The sequence below is a fragment of the Mirounga angustirostris genome, unplaced genomic scaffold (genome assembly GCF_029215605.1).
Source record: "Mirounga angustirostris isolate CCGP_5_RB_7025 unplaced genomic scaffold, mMirAng1.0.hap1 SCAF_1, whole genome shotgun sequence".
NCBI lineage: Eukaryota > Metazoa > Chordata > Mammalia > Carnivora > Phocidae > Mirounga > Mirounga angustirostris.
The window spans coordinates 142,333,753-142,348,032 of NW_026991709.1; the positions used below are offsets into that span (position 1 = coordinate 142,333,753).

A 14,280-nucleotide genomic window follows, 5' to 3' on the forward strand; every position below is an offset into this window, starting at 1 on the left:
GAGGGAGGGGGAGAAGCAGACTCCCTGCTGCGCAGGGAGCCTGATGCAGGGCTCAATCCCAGGACCCTGGGATCATGACCTGAACCGAAGACAGACTCTTAACTGACTGAGCCACCCACGTGCCCCTAGCCATCTTTTCTTGAATGTTCATACCATTCAGAGGAATCATGGTTATGGAAGGATACCTTTTCTAAGAGAACTATGTTTATTTTACTGGGACATGTGGGTATGCTAAGCAGTTTGGACATGTTCTTAGAAAGCACAAGAAGATAAAGTAGCCACCCTCAACTCCCACCAGACAAAAAGATATCAGAGTCTAAGCACAATTTTAATATGACTGCAAACAACATGCTGATGAGTTTCATAGTAGTAATTTTCTGCCTGTTGTAACTATCTTGGAAAACTTGCCAGGACAAGATCATGAGGCATATGATTCTTCTGGAGTAAGACCATGTATTAAAATTCAATCCAACAATAGATTATGAGTCTATCTTATGGTAGGTGATGGATATATATTTAAAATCATTAATCTATCAAAGCTGTAACTCATAACTTTTGATACTCTGATATTATCCTGAGAATTTCATTTAATCTCCCTGGATCATGTGGCTTATAAGACTTTCTTTCACAGCTGCAAAATTACTTGAAAGTTTATCTATCATCATCTTCTCTTATCCAACACATCTCAGAAGCTGTTGATGGTGTCTCACAGTCACTACTGGAGTATAATTCCCAATTCTTGCCTCATCCTGGATCTACTGAAAGATAGCATCAATCCTTAAATATTCAATTGCCTTTCAAGTGAATGATATGTAAAGCATTTGAAGTCTGCTAGGATCTGCACAGAAAGAGACAGGCCAATATATTCTAGTTTCTCCTATTCTAAAATTTCACTGTAGACAATTCTTGACTTAAAATATGGTCAGAAATGGTTAAAAATGTACTGTTGTTTAGACATTACCAAATTAGGTTGAAGTGGAGCCAAATTGGCATAGATTGGTTGTTGGTGTCTCATTTTGCAAATTAATCCAAAGTTTGTTGTTTACCAGATATTATTTCAAACTTATAAATTTTCTTAATGTATATCAGTGTAAAATAAAAGACACATTTTTTCTAATTTGAGAAATTTGAAAACACTTTCAGATTCCTGTGTCTGCTAAAAAAATATATGAATCGCAACATGAGTTGAAAGCTTCCCTCATTGTCTTTTATTTTGAAGCCTTGCAGATTTCCTTTCAAGTTAATTACTCTGGTTGACTTATAAAGTAAAGATGCAAAAATGCTACTGTAAGTCCAACTTGGGGAAAGAGGCCTGAGTGGCATTTTGGACATGCTTAGATGGTCAACCTCGGCCAAATTTCTAAGAGATTTAGCTTACCTCTGCATGAGGCTACAGAATTTAATATTACTTATCTACTTTTCAAAAAGTTGGAAATGACCTTCATATATAGGAGAAAGGAAATGGCCATATACAGGCAAGATAATCTGGAGACACTTCTTAGAAAGTACAGTATCCTAGATTCTATCCCAGACCTACCCAATAAAAATATCCATGCGGAAGTTTCCAGAATAAATAACCCTGGTGATTCTTATCATTCTGCTGACTCTTATCATTTGGAAACATCTCACTATTACATCTGTAAGGTCAAATTTTATTTATTATATTCTGCTTCTAAAGAATTTGTAATAAGGAAATATTCACAATAAAATACTTAATGACACAAAAATAGAATATAAAACTATATAGACAGTATAATCAGAATGCATCACAGAAGAAATAAAAGTATCATTATAAAAGCTGGCCTCAGATGTCCTCTTTTCGTTTAGGAAAATACCTGGATGTAATTGGGAAGGCCTAGTGTCTGCTTGAGAGGAGGACCAGCAGGAGACAAAGCAAAATCGAGAAGATTGCAGGAAAGTGGCAGGAATTTTTAGTTCCCTGGGTATCCCTTAGGGCAAGGATAGGTATGTTTAAATGGGAAAGAAAAGGAGACTGAACAAGAGATTCAGACTATAGAGACAAATGATTAACTCTTCAATGAGGTATTACAGATGGTGAGGATAACCAAGACGCAGAGGGCCAGGGATGTCCACTATTGAAAGTTAAACTCTTTGCTGTAGGGTGCAGTCCTGAACCACCGTGTAATCCCCTCCCGTGCCCTAACCTTCAGTGTGCATGCTCTGGAGGACTGACGCCAAAAGGCACTGACTGGTACGTCCACAGACACGTTGATGTGAGCAGAGAGAAAAGAACATCAGCAAATCAGAATGACACAGTGTAATAGATGCAAATATGTAGCCATTTCAGTTATCTCCCAAATGTAAGAGTGACACCAGGAACCTAGAAGATCTGGGTAGTCCCACATAGCTGGCATTTTGGCGGCGCACATGCGTGCACACACACAACATGAGAAAGACCTAAAGAATGAATGGCAAGGGGCGCCTGGGTGGCTCAGTCATTGAGCGTCTGCCTTCGGCTCAGGTCATGATCCCAGGGTCCTGGGATCGAGCCCCGCATCGGGCTCCTTGCTCTGCGGGAAGCCTGCTTCTCCCTCTCCCACTCCCCCTGCTTGTGTTCCCTCTCTCGCTGTGGCTCTCTCTGTCAAATAAATAAAATCTTAAAAAAAAAAAAATGAATGAATGGCAAAAGGTAGGAAGTTTATCTCTGCACATTGAGTTAAAAGTAGGATGCATATCTCGTTTTGTTGTTTTCCTCCATCCAGCATATATTACCTATAGAACAATGGGGAAACAGTGATTAAACTCTGGGAAAATAAAGATAATCTTCAGGTGTTTTTCAAAAAAAAGTTCTAAATTTGATAGAGATTAAGCCAAATCTAATACTCATTTTAACTACGCTATTAGTTAACATTTTAGAAAGACCTTTATCGGTCAGTCATTCATAAATACAACCAAATCCCTGGGTTCTACACAAAATAATTTACACTGAACTATTGGATGATGCATAGAGTCCACTGGTGCAAAGTTGGGGAATATATTTAATGATTTTATATTCATCTGTACAATTCTTGTTGCTATCAATCATACTTTGATTCATGCCTTCTTTTCCTTCTTTTAAAGATAACTTTTTCCCTATTTAAAGAATAATACTTAGGGACACCTGGGTGGCTCAGTCGTTAAGTGTCTGCCTTCAGCTCAGGTCATGATCCCAGGGTCCTGGGATCAAGCCCCGCATCAGGCTTCCTGCTCAGCGGGGAGCCTGCTTCTCCCTGTCCCACTCCCCCTGCTTGTGTTCCCTTCTCTTGCTGTGTCTCTGTCAAAATAAATAAATAAAATCTTAAAAAAATAAAGAAAGAAAGAATAATACTTATAAAGCAGTATTTTATTTAGCCCCAAACGGGCAGTTTCTGCTGTCAGATAAAGTGAGTTTGAAGGCCACTTCTACCCCTTACTCTTGTGTCACCTTGAGTGTTATTTTCTCTCTCTGCAGTATGTTTATCCATCTGTAAATAGGGATAATGATGCTTTTTATTCCATAAGGCTTTTGTGAGGATTACACGAGTTAATGCGTGTAAAGGGCTTAGCATAATCTGTAACCAATTTTACAAACTACATTAACTATGATTAGTATTTGTTCATAATAGAAACTTCCGGAAAAATAAAAGCATTCAGAAGGAAACAAATATCATCTAAATTCTTACATTGAAGGCTAGAGGAACTATCATTTTGGTAACTTTTCATTTTTCTTTGTTTAAACAAAAAATACGAAAATGGATCCCCTTCTATGTATGTACAAAAAAACCAAAAATGGATCCTCCTCTGTGTATTATAATCAAATTGCTAAACTTTATATAAACTAAATAATTTTCTCTGTTATTAAATGTACTTCCAAAACATTATTTCCAGTGGTCACATCCTTTTCCATTTATAAGGAAGCATCATACTTCATTTAAATAATATTGTATTGTTGGATTAGCTATTTTGAAATCATTGATATTTTAAGAAAGCTTCACTGCCTGTTCTTATAACTAAATATTTGTGCATATTCATGATTATTCCCTTAGAATCAATTTTTAGAATTGGAATTGCTGAACAAAATGGTATATTTTTATGTGTTTAATACACGTTTATTATGTATTGCTAAAGTCCTTCCAGAAAGTTTGTGCCAATTATCACTTATAATCATAAATTAAATACTCTGTAAGCAACAGGCACATACTTTTTGCCAAAAATAATGGCAGTGACTTTTAATGTTTTTACTTATATTTTATTGAGATTGAAAAAACTGGCTATTTTTTTCTTGTATATTACATGAGTATTTGAATCTTTTAAAGATTATTTTTCTACTTCCTAACTTGTCACATTCACTGGAGTGACATTTATTGAGCACCTACTGCTGTCAGGGACATTGCCTGGGGTGAGGAGTATACGGAGAAGGAAAACTAAAGTCGATGGTATCTAAGAGGGATGAAGGCTACTGAAATTTGCATGGTTCCTCTGGGGGCCTTGAAGATGCATATTAAACTTTAGAAGCCAAGGGATCCCTCCTAGAACTGCCCTTCTTCCAAGTAAAATGGACCCAAAAAACAGGGAGAGGTGACAAGTCCCAGGCAAAGGGAACTGGTATTTCTTGAGCATATTTCAATGAGATAAATAACTCCAATTTCCCTTATTAAAAACAGTAACTGCTTTCATTTGTTGGACCTGCAAACTGTAACGGGCTCACCCTGATTTTCATCTGTGTTTCTCAACCTTCAGTCTTTTTGACATTTGCAATTGTTGCCATATCTACATGCTAATTTTCCTTAAATTGAGCTCCTGTGTTTATTTTTTAAAGTTTCATTTAAAAGGAAATTTTCTATTATTGATGGAAAATCACTAATATTTACCACATACAAATATAATAAGAATATACGCTTTCATGTATACCACCTAAAATCATCACATCCCTTCCCGCTCCTCCCATCTCCTGCCAGAGGCAGAGTGTCCCATGTGGGGAAACATGGCTCCCAACCTTGCTTCCCTAACAGAAAAAACGGAGTCACTAAGGACAGCAGGACAAGACTGTGGGAACTCTGTAAGAACCTGGGACCTCTGTGCTTTCTCCTGTTGGTTTCTTCCTTCTCATTCTCTTCTGTCTGGTTCCCAGGCATAACTGGGGGAGACAACTTTTACAGTATAAAGGGTGTGTGTTCCTGTCAGTGGAGGGGAAGGAGAAGAGCTTCAGAGGTTCAGCCACGGCTCGGAGAAGGTGCTCAACATACCTTGTTTAACTTCATTTGAACCGTAAAGAACCAGAGACTCAGAGCATTAAAACTGAACCACGGGCTTCATTCTCTGCGTAATTCAAGGCTGCTTTTTCCATCAGTAGATCCCAGAGGTGGTTGGACAAGCCTGGTGATTTCCATTTACCAACACAGATTAAGCCTGTCTGGCCAGGCTTCGTCTGGTAGCATTCTCTTAATTAAATATAATGACAATTTGAATAAAACTTTGCTTCTTTGAACATTTAAAAAACCCTCACTGTGTCAGCCTCTGTTTGTTATTGTGGGGCATGACAGTTATCTGAAGAGAACCAGCCAGATTTAATCTGACAGCCACAGTCAGGGAAGAGTGCTACCAATCTAATTACCCAGTAATCTAGTCAGAATGAGAGTAATTCTAGGCCTTTCTCAGGCAGCTAATCACATTTCCTGTACATTAGCAGCCACACATGGGGAGCTTTTAGGGACAAGGTTTTTGGTCTGCATGGGTTTTGTGAGCCTCATAGTGGTGTGATTTCTTTGTTGACTTCCCCCAAAGTAGGTTCTTCAGGCTTTTTTTTTTTTTTTCCTGCTCCTTCCTACCTGTCCCTTCATTGCTAAGATGTTCTTAGTTCACCTGCAAGTTCTAAGTTTGACAACCTTGTGACCTTCCTTTCAGAATGCAGCAGCAGAAGAGAGGTGAATACGTGGATCGATTTGCTTATTTTCTGGTGCAGGAACAAATTAAGGAATGCTATGCAATCAGTGGGGTGGGGTAAATGAAAAAGTCATTTTCCTACAAGGAAAGCACCGTTTTTTGTGGTTTTTTTTTTTTTTTGCGAACTGTTTTGCATGTCATTTCTCTGTTGTGGTAGGCAATTTTAGAAAGAGGTTTTGTAGAGAAAAAGAGCAAGTGAAAAAAGACAGCAGATAGTCTGTCAGTGGCACTGAATGTCAAGCTCTAGGCAATATCAATAATGCATTATTTCAATAATCAGAATTTTAACAAGGAATGTGAAGACTGGGGGAAAAAAAAGGAGGAAAAAGAAAAGTATACCTAGTGAACAGGAGAACTTGTGCCTCCATGTTAATTAATACCCTGCCATACTCTTTCTCTGAAAACCTCCATTTAGGATAATTTCGTATTATTTCTAGAAATCAATATGTTTTTCAAGTGCATTGGTTTCTGACAGGCCAAAATTAAAGTGTCTCTGAAAAATCATTATACCAGCACCGGTCTCTTTTCTTCTAGTCCTATATTTGGAAAATTCCTCCAACTTTGCATAATCACTACTTGGTCAGTTGGAATCTAAATATTTGAATCTAATAGAGGGGAGTTCCAGTCATCAGTCGGTTTATAATATAGTAATTTCCCCCAAGTTATCCGGGATAAATAGACTTCCCAAATAGCCTCTAGCACTCATAACACATTAGCTGGAAGGCTATAAAAAAGAGGAAATGTGAGTGCTGTGTTAAATGGTTGTGTTATAATCTTGAACAGGTTTCAACCACAGTTTGCACTCTCTCAGCTGAAATTTTTTTGTGAACCTAAAATTGTTTTTATTCCTGTGATTGTGGGAGTGACACAGCCCAAGGGGCTACCTCGTCTGGGTGTGCCTCCCTGCCTCCCTGCGCCTCCCTGCTGGGTGTGCCTCCCTGCTGGGTGTGCCTCCCTGCTGCTGAATCACTGGTAGATTTGGGCCTAGCGTCCGTGAACCTGGAGGCTGGCATGTCTGGGGCGGGGCATGCAGTCAGATTTCCGAGTCATTGTTGCACTTCTAATTATGTTGTCTCCTCATTTGTTCTAGGTTCAGATTCCGCAAAAACTGTTGATGTGAGCTGATCTAAGGAGTTCAGTAATACTATAAATAGACCCTAGTTTTGGACTATCACCCAATATAAGCGCCTTATTGCAAGCTCTATAGTTGTTTGACTCTCAAGTGCAGATGGAAGTAGAAAGAGTACCACCTAAGAGTAGTTCATGCTGGCATTTCCATCAGTCCTTCCATGGGTTAGAATGTGTGTTTCAATCCAGATGAAATGTATTCTCTGGGTCACTAATTGAAATGTTTACCAAATAGGGCGCCTGGGTGGCTCAGTTGGTTAAGCGACTGCTTTCAGCTCAGGTCATGATCCTGGAGTCCCGGGATCGAGTCCCGCATCGGGCTCCCTGCTCGGCAGGGAGCCTGCTTCTCCCTCTGATCCTCCCCCCTCTCATGTGCTCTCTGTCTCTCTCATTCTCTCTGTCTCAAATAAATAAATAAAATCTTTAAAAAAAAAAAAGAAATGTTTACCAAATAGAAATTATGTTTAAACATGTCAATAGGATGTTGCCTTATTGAACAACTTTCATCTGAGAATGCGAAAACACTTATGGGAAATTATTGCCACAGAGGCTAATCCCCGCAGAAATGTTGCCTAACCACAGCTCACTTCTTACAGAATCAAAATGAGAAAAGAAAAAAAATTATGTTATAGCGATGACTTGTAATGATTCCAGCATCTCTTAGGAGATAATTGGCAGAAATAAAAAGAACAGCAGTTCTTACATTTCTCAAGGCTATTTCTCAATACGAGTTAAAATGATTCAGGGATGCAGGAGAGCACGAAGGAGACTGCATATTAAGAGCTTATCTGAGCAATGAAACCTCTGGGTATTTGCAAATGTGGCCCTCTTTTCTCTGCTTTAAACCCTAGATTTGAATTACGCAAGTGATTGTGACCTGCAAATCAGTATACATTCATTGTTGATTCTTCTGTTCAAATTAATACCTGCTGAATGAGTTGAGCTTTGTGAAAGTTCAGCTTTGTGTCTCATTCATTCTTTGCCAGGGTGTCTGATGCTGCCCAAGGAATGTTCCAGGACAAAAGGGTCTTTATATAAATAACAATAATAAATTCCATTATTGCCATATGTGAATTATCAGCCTGCCCTCGATCAAGTTAGTTTCTGTACAAAGAGTTCTATCAACTTTGAACTTTAGTTAAATCGTGATGAGACAAGGATTCCAAATTTTGATCCAGGATAGGGGATCTTCCATTTTACTGTATCATTTTTAATACTCTTTGTTTCCTATCACCTCTGATTTGGTTTCTCTTTTTAAAAAGTCAATTAAGGTAACATGTTTTAGTTTGGAGGCAGTCTACTTTAGGCTTGTGATCATTTTTCTTTCTTATACAATTAAAAATTTCCAACGGGGTTATTTGGTGTTCTGCAACATGGATGGCATACCTCCCATATTGGCATTGTTCAATGGCTTTGATAATATTAAATGAATTGGCAATTTGGGTGAATTATTATTGGCCATTATCCAAACCTTCCTCTAAACATAATACAGTCTTTTAAATTTATATTGTCTGTTTACATGATCCTTTGTCATTGCCTAAAATTTGGAAATTCTTGCAAAGCCCTACCTATGCAATCTTGTTGGGCATGCAGTAATATTCTATATTGGTAACAGAATCCTGACACCCTGAATGAGGTTTCCTTAAATCGGTGCTGTCCAATAGAGTAACCATTTGCCACATGTACCCGTTTAAAGTGAAATTTAAGTTAATTAATTAGCTAGTTAATTAAAATTCGGTTTCTTAGTTGCACTAATCACATTTCAGGTGCTCAATAGCTACATGGAAGTGGTGGCTTCCTGATTGGACATGGCAGGTGTAGAATATTTCTGTCATGGCAGAAAGTACTGGTGGATAGCACTTCCTTAAATACTTGATAAACTTGCAAAAGAGAGTATCTACATTGACTCAGAGGCTGAGAGCAATTGTGGCCATACAGTCCCAGGCTCAGTACCAGAAACAGCAAAGTCAATGAAAGTGGCTGAGACTCTCGGAAGGTCCACACTTGTAATTACACCTCATCATGAATTCGTATTGAAATTAAATGAAGTCATTCGAATGTTCGTTGTATTAAATTCTTTAAAAGGAACAGGGCAAACAGCCACTTGACAGTTCTTTTTATTTCACTGCTCTTAACATGTCACCTAACGACTCCTACAAATATGTCCACTTCTAACTCCTGGTTAAAGTTTCTTAGCAATTATTCCGTTTTCACTTCATACAAAACCACATCTCCACCATACCAGGCAAGGGCTCATTTCTCCTCCTTCTTTTTCCTTCCTGATTACAGCTTTCTCTTCCTTTCTTTTTAATTCTGTGCCCTTCCCTGCCCTTCCCTTGGCCTTCCCTTGCCCTTCTCTTGACCGTTCCTTGCCCTTCCTTTGCCTTTCCCTTCCCTTCCCTTTCTCTTCCCCTGTTCCTACAATTCTGTCTTAATGATATTGTCAGAGGGAAGGAAGGGAGAAGAGTTAAGTGTGTCTTTTAAAGTAAATATTCTATTTTTGGAATCTCCTACTTGGTTCTGGTTAAGTAGAGACACTTTGGGGCAAGTGAGCTATCTTTTGTACTTATCATCCTCCTTCTGAATGTGTATATGTACGTGTGTAGGATTTGGGGGTGGGGGCAAATATCAGGTTCTACAGTATCTTTCCTCTCTTTTCTATCAAAATGCTAGAACCTGAATGTCCATGAGGCTGTGGTGACCCTTGCCAGGAAGCATCTTAGCTCTCTGTAGATACCTTTGCTTGTTCTGCTTAAAAGCTGGCACACATCAAACTCCAAAAAAGGCTTGTCTAAGGTTCAAAGTTTTCCCATGAGACAGTCAGAAGGAAAAAGACTAAATGTTCTATTGTCAGGTTTCTAAATAGAGGGGGGACTTCAGGAAGACAAAATGTGCTGGAATAATTTAGTGCACAAATGCACAAAATGAAACAAGTTGTGTTACTCGCTAGTGTCTTTAAAAGCATAGAATTTTCAAGAACTCCGGGTGATTGGGCGTATGTTATACTTTTCTCAGGCTGTGTATTCAGAGCAGGAGGTAACCTCTTTCAAAAACACGCTTTTACAAACCTGAAAGGTTAAGATTTGGTGATTTCATAGCACTCTGATATAGGTAAATAATTTTTTTTTTTTATTTGCGTGAGAGAGAATGAGAGACAGAGAGCATGAGAGGGAGGAGGGTCAGAGGGAGAAGCAGACTCCCTGCCAAGCAGGGAGCCCGATGTGGGACTCGATCCCGGGACTCCAGGATCATGACCTGAGCCGAAGGCAGTCGCTTAACCAACTGAGCCACCCAGGCGTCCCTAGGTAAATAATTTTTTAAACTGAATTATTGGCGTATTTTTTAACTGATTACCCTGAAAATATATGAGTTGTTAAATATATTTTTAAAACCCTCAGATCTCTTGTGAATGGCCTGCTGCTTTTTTACTGTCAGCAATATTTAACCCACTGCCGTTCCCAGAGCACGCTGTGCATGTGCTTTCTCTATAACTAGAATGCACTCCTACCTATCAACTATTTTGAGAACTTGGACTTATCATTCAATTTTGCCCACTTGCTGCATTTGCAATGAAGATCTGCCACCCCCATATTAGCAATCTACTGCTACATAGCAAGTTACCCGAATGCTTAGCAGCTTAAAACAACATTTGTTATCTCAGAGCCCCATTAGGTCTAGAACCTCTGAGTGGCTTAGGTTCTTGGAGCTTCTAAATCATCTTGCAGTAAAGGAAAGCAATTTTGTAGCATTCTTAGCTTTTCCCTAAACATCTCAAAATGTCTATTTTTTTTTCTTGTAAAATAAGCTTGTAAGAAATAAACTTGTAAGAAAGCTTATTCCTAGTCACTTCAATACATTAACATGGTTGGAAGAATCTCAGAGAACCCCAAATGTAATCCTTACATCATTCTTATTTTTCAGTTGCATTTGAGCCAGTTCATGTCACTGAAATACCCAATACAAAAGAATAAACTGTCTCATTCTTCCCAACTTTAGGAAAATGCCCTATGATGAATCAATGCAAATTCACCACCTGTTTTGAGATATAGAAGGCCTTTTGGTCGAACTTACATGATGACACTGTCCTCATTTCCAGCTTCAGAAATAATTGTGATTTTTAATAACATAACTCCTTTGGTCCAAGGCTCTCAAGATCTGTTAGTCTGTTACACACTCATTCAGTCCTTCCCTTCTTATAAACACTACATGTTGCCGTGTTATATTTTTTTACTTTTAATTAATTTTTAATTTATATTTTATTCAGTTGTTGAATAGACATTCTCTTCACATGGCAGTAAATGTTCAGACATGTCTCCTTCTACCCCTGACCATCATTAAGACAATTTCTCTCCTGAAGTCTAGGAAATCTTGCTATGTGGCTTCTCCCATTCAGGGTTGTGCAAATGTCATGTGAATTTATCATTACATTACCAACTGTGTCATCAAATTCTAACAGGTGACAATTTAAACTCATAAAAGCACATTCTTAGCATTAGTTTAGCTAGCTGGGCAAGGTAAGTGAGTAAAGTAAATATTTGATTTGTGGCCTGTGAAAGTGTATATTACTTGGGTTCTTACAAGTTGTAAGAAAAAAAGTACTGTCAGGAGTGATGAGTGTCTATTATAAGCATATGTGGGAACTGAGGAAGCATAATGGACATTTTTGGTAGCTGCAAGTCATTCTGGATCTCAGAGATCCCCAGTCTGAAGTGGTTTCTTTCTTTCTTTTTTTTTTTTTTAAGATTATTTATTTGAGAGAGAAAGAGAGAGAGAGAAGAGCGAGCAAGGACAGGAGTTGGGGGGAGGGGCAGAGGGAGAGGGAGGAGCAGACTCCCGCTGAGCAGGGAGCCCGATGCGGGGCTCGATCCTGGGACCCCAAGATCATGACCTGAGCCAGAGGCAAATGCTTAACTGAATGAGCCACCCGGGTGCCCCTGAAGTGTTTTTATTTATTTATTTTTGGTTTGGTTTGGTATTTTCTGTTTGTTTGTGAGTCAGAAGCTAATAATTTTTATTTATTTTTAATTAATTATTTCTTAAATTCAAGTATAAGTAACATCCCAGTCTGAAATGCTTAAGAAACAACTGGACAGGTGGCAATGGCACACTGTCATTCATGAAACATGGATAAGTCTACTCACCATATTTTCTTCTACCCAGAAGCAAGTTTTGACTATCTTTTTGTGTGTATTCATATACTCCTAAAAGATAAATTGCTTAAAAATAAATAAATAAATAAATAAATAAATAAAAGATAAATTTCTGAGTGTATCAGTCAGTATGCAATGTGGAAATCCTCTGGGTGGTCTCTCACCAAACCCATGATTATGTCCATGGATGCCACAGACTCCAGCGTGAACTCTAGCATAGACTTCTGTGGTCAGGGTGGTAGAGTCAAGTGGCACAAGACCAGCATTCCTAGACAGAAAAGATTATTCCCCTTGGTCACTCCCCTCAGAAATGGGGTTGTGGTAGGCAAGACAGGCACATAAGCATTTCAGAGATTACTCAGAGGAGAGGGTTTTACATTGTATTTAGTTTAGCATCCTTACATACATGCTATCTGATTTTATTTTGAAGACATTGTCTAAAAGATAAAAAAAAAAAAAGAACAAACATTTTCTCATTTTGCAAATAGCGAACACCCAGAAAAGTTAGTGTATTTGAATTTTTTCTATGAGAGGTCTAGCCAATACTTGCAACCCAAGTACATCAACCACACCCTTGCTTTTTCTACTTGAAATGAGAGTTCCATTATGGCAGACAAAGTGTCAATTATATGTAGGGTTTGACAAGGTATTTGCCCAGTGGACAAATGAATCGAATTAGACAAGACAATTTAATTACTGAGTAAGAAACTGCTTAAGTTACTAAAAGGCAGCACAAAAGTTGTTTTTCAGGTATGTTAGCTAAAAGTGTCCATTTTATTAAAACTATACTCTTGTGAGATTTTCTAATCCTTCAATAAATCTAGTGGTCTTAACTGCATTTCAGAAATTTATTAGACATCATGTTGTGTTTAGGAATGGTAGTTTATTCACCAGGGTATAAATGCAATTTATTTTATAGAACCTGAAGCCTTGATATGGTTCTATACTCCAGGATAAATCCCAACTACCTTAGTTGTTGCTTTCTTTTGATATTGCCTTTTAAAAAATCAAATCAATTTATTACAGTATCAAACCAATAGGCTATCAAGCTGTCACATGAAAAGCTATAAGACTCACTTAATAATAAGCTCTTTGGCACAAAAACAAATGCTTCCACTGCCTTCAGAGACTACTGATGCCAGGGTATGGAAATCAGAACAAGGCTCTTGCTTAGGCCTCCATTTGGCTTGAGAAGACTGATACATGTAAGACACAATGGATGTGCTACCATACATATTATGAGTGTTTGATTTTTGCAATTAAAAAATTGGGGAAATTCAAACTATACTCAACACATTTTTGAAAGAAAACCGTTTGCTTTATTGTGGGGTGGGAACTAGGGGTGTTGAATGTGATTATTATTCTTTAAACGTGAAAAAGTAGATTTTGGCACAACTGAAGAAAACTTTACTAAAGTCACATGTCATGATAAATATAGAGGTGAAGTTTCACCTCTGTGAAAAACCAGAAATTAGGCAAAAAATTCACTTTGATGTATATTAGCTATCAAAAGTAATAAAACACACACATACAAGTGCACACATGCAAAGATATATACAAATTTTGATTGAAAGTTGGTTAATTTTAAGCACTGTTAGTCCTAAAGTAGTAATATTTTGCACTATCCTAAATAGGATTTCAGCATATTTTTCACCCAGGACTGCAGTGATATAAACCCTATTGACTACTTAGCAATGACAGGAGGGGTCATTGGTAGTGTAGCAAAATCTTGTTCAATTCAGTTCTACATACAAGTTGCCATGTCTCATATCAGGATTTTGAATACATTCTAGAAATAAGCAGTATAATTCCACTTAGCGTACTTCCTTATTACAGGTTTTTCAAAAGTAAATGATAATTTTTATCATTTTTTAAGCCAACTTAAAAACTTACTCTAAATTCCACATGGGAGTAAAATCATATGGTATTTGTCTTTCTCTGACTGACTTATTTCACTTAGCATAATACCCTCTAGTTCCATCCATGTCATTGCAAATGGCAAGATTTCACAAAACAGATGAAATAGGGAAGGGAAGGAAAAATAAAATAAGACAAAAACAGAGAGGAAGGCAAATCATAA

The 14,280-nt window shown here is 37.9% G+C and overlaps 1 protein-coding gene and 1 pseudogene across 3 annotated transcripts in view; both read left to right on the forward strand.

Annotated features, from left to right (window-relative positions):
• LOC123862956 (RNA-binding motif, single-stranded-interacting protein 3) overlaps positions 1-14,280 on the forward strand; it is a 1,542,535-nt gene that overhangs the window by 1,163,115 nt on the left and 365,140 nt on the right. The window lies entirely within an intron of this gene.
• Positions 1-14,280, forward strand: part of LOC123863884 (large ribosomal subunit protein eL34-like) — a 39,209-nt pseudogene continuing 24,929 nt past the window's right edge. Inside the window, exon 1 of the transcript XR_008505083.2 lies at positions 1-14,280. This exon is cut by the window's right edge and continues 15,444 nt beyond it. The product of XR_008505083.2 is annotated as a large ribosomal subunit protein eL34-like (transcript).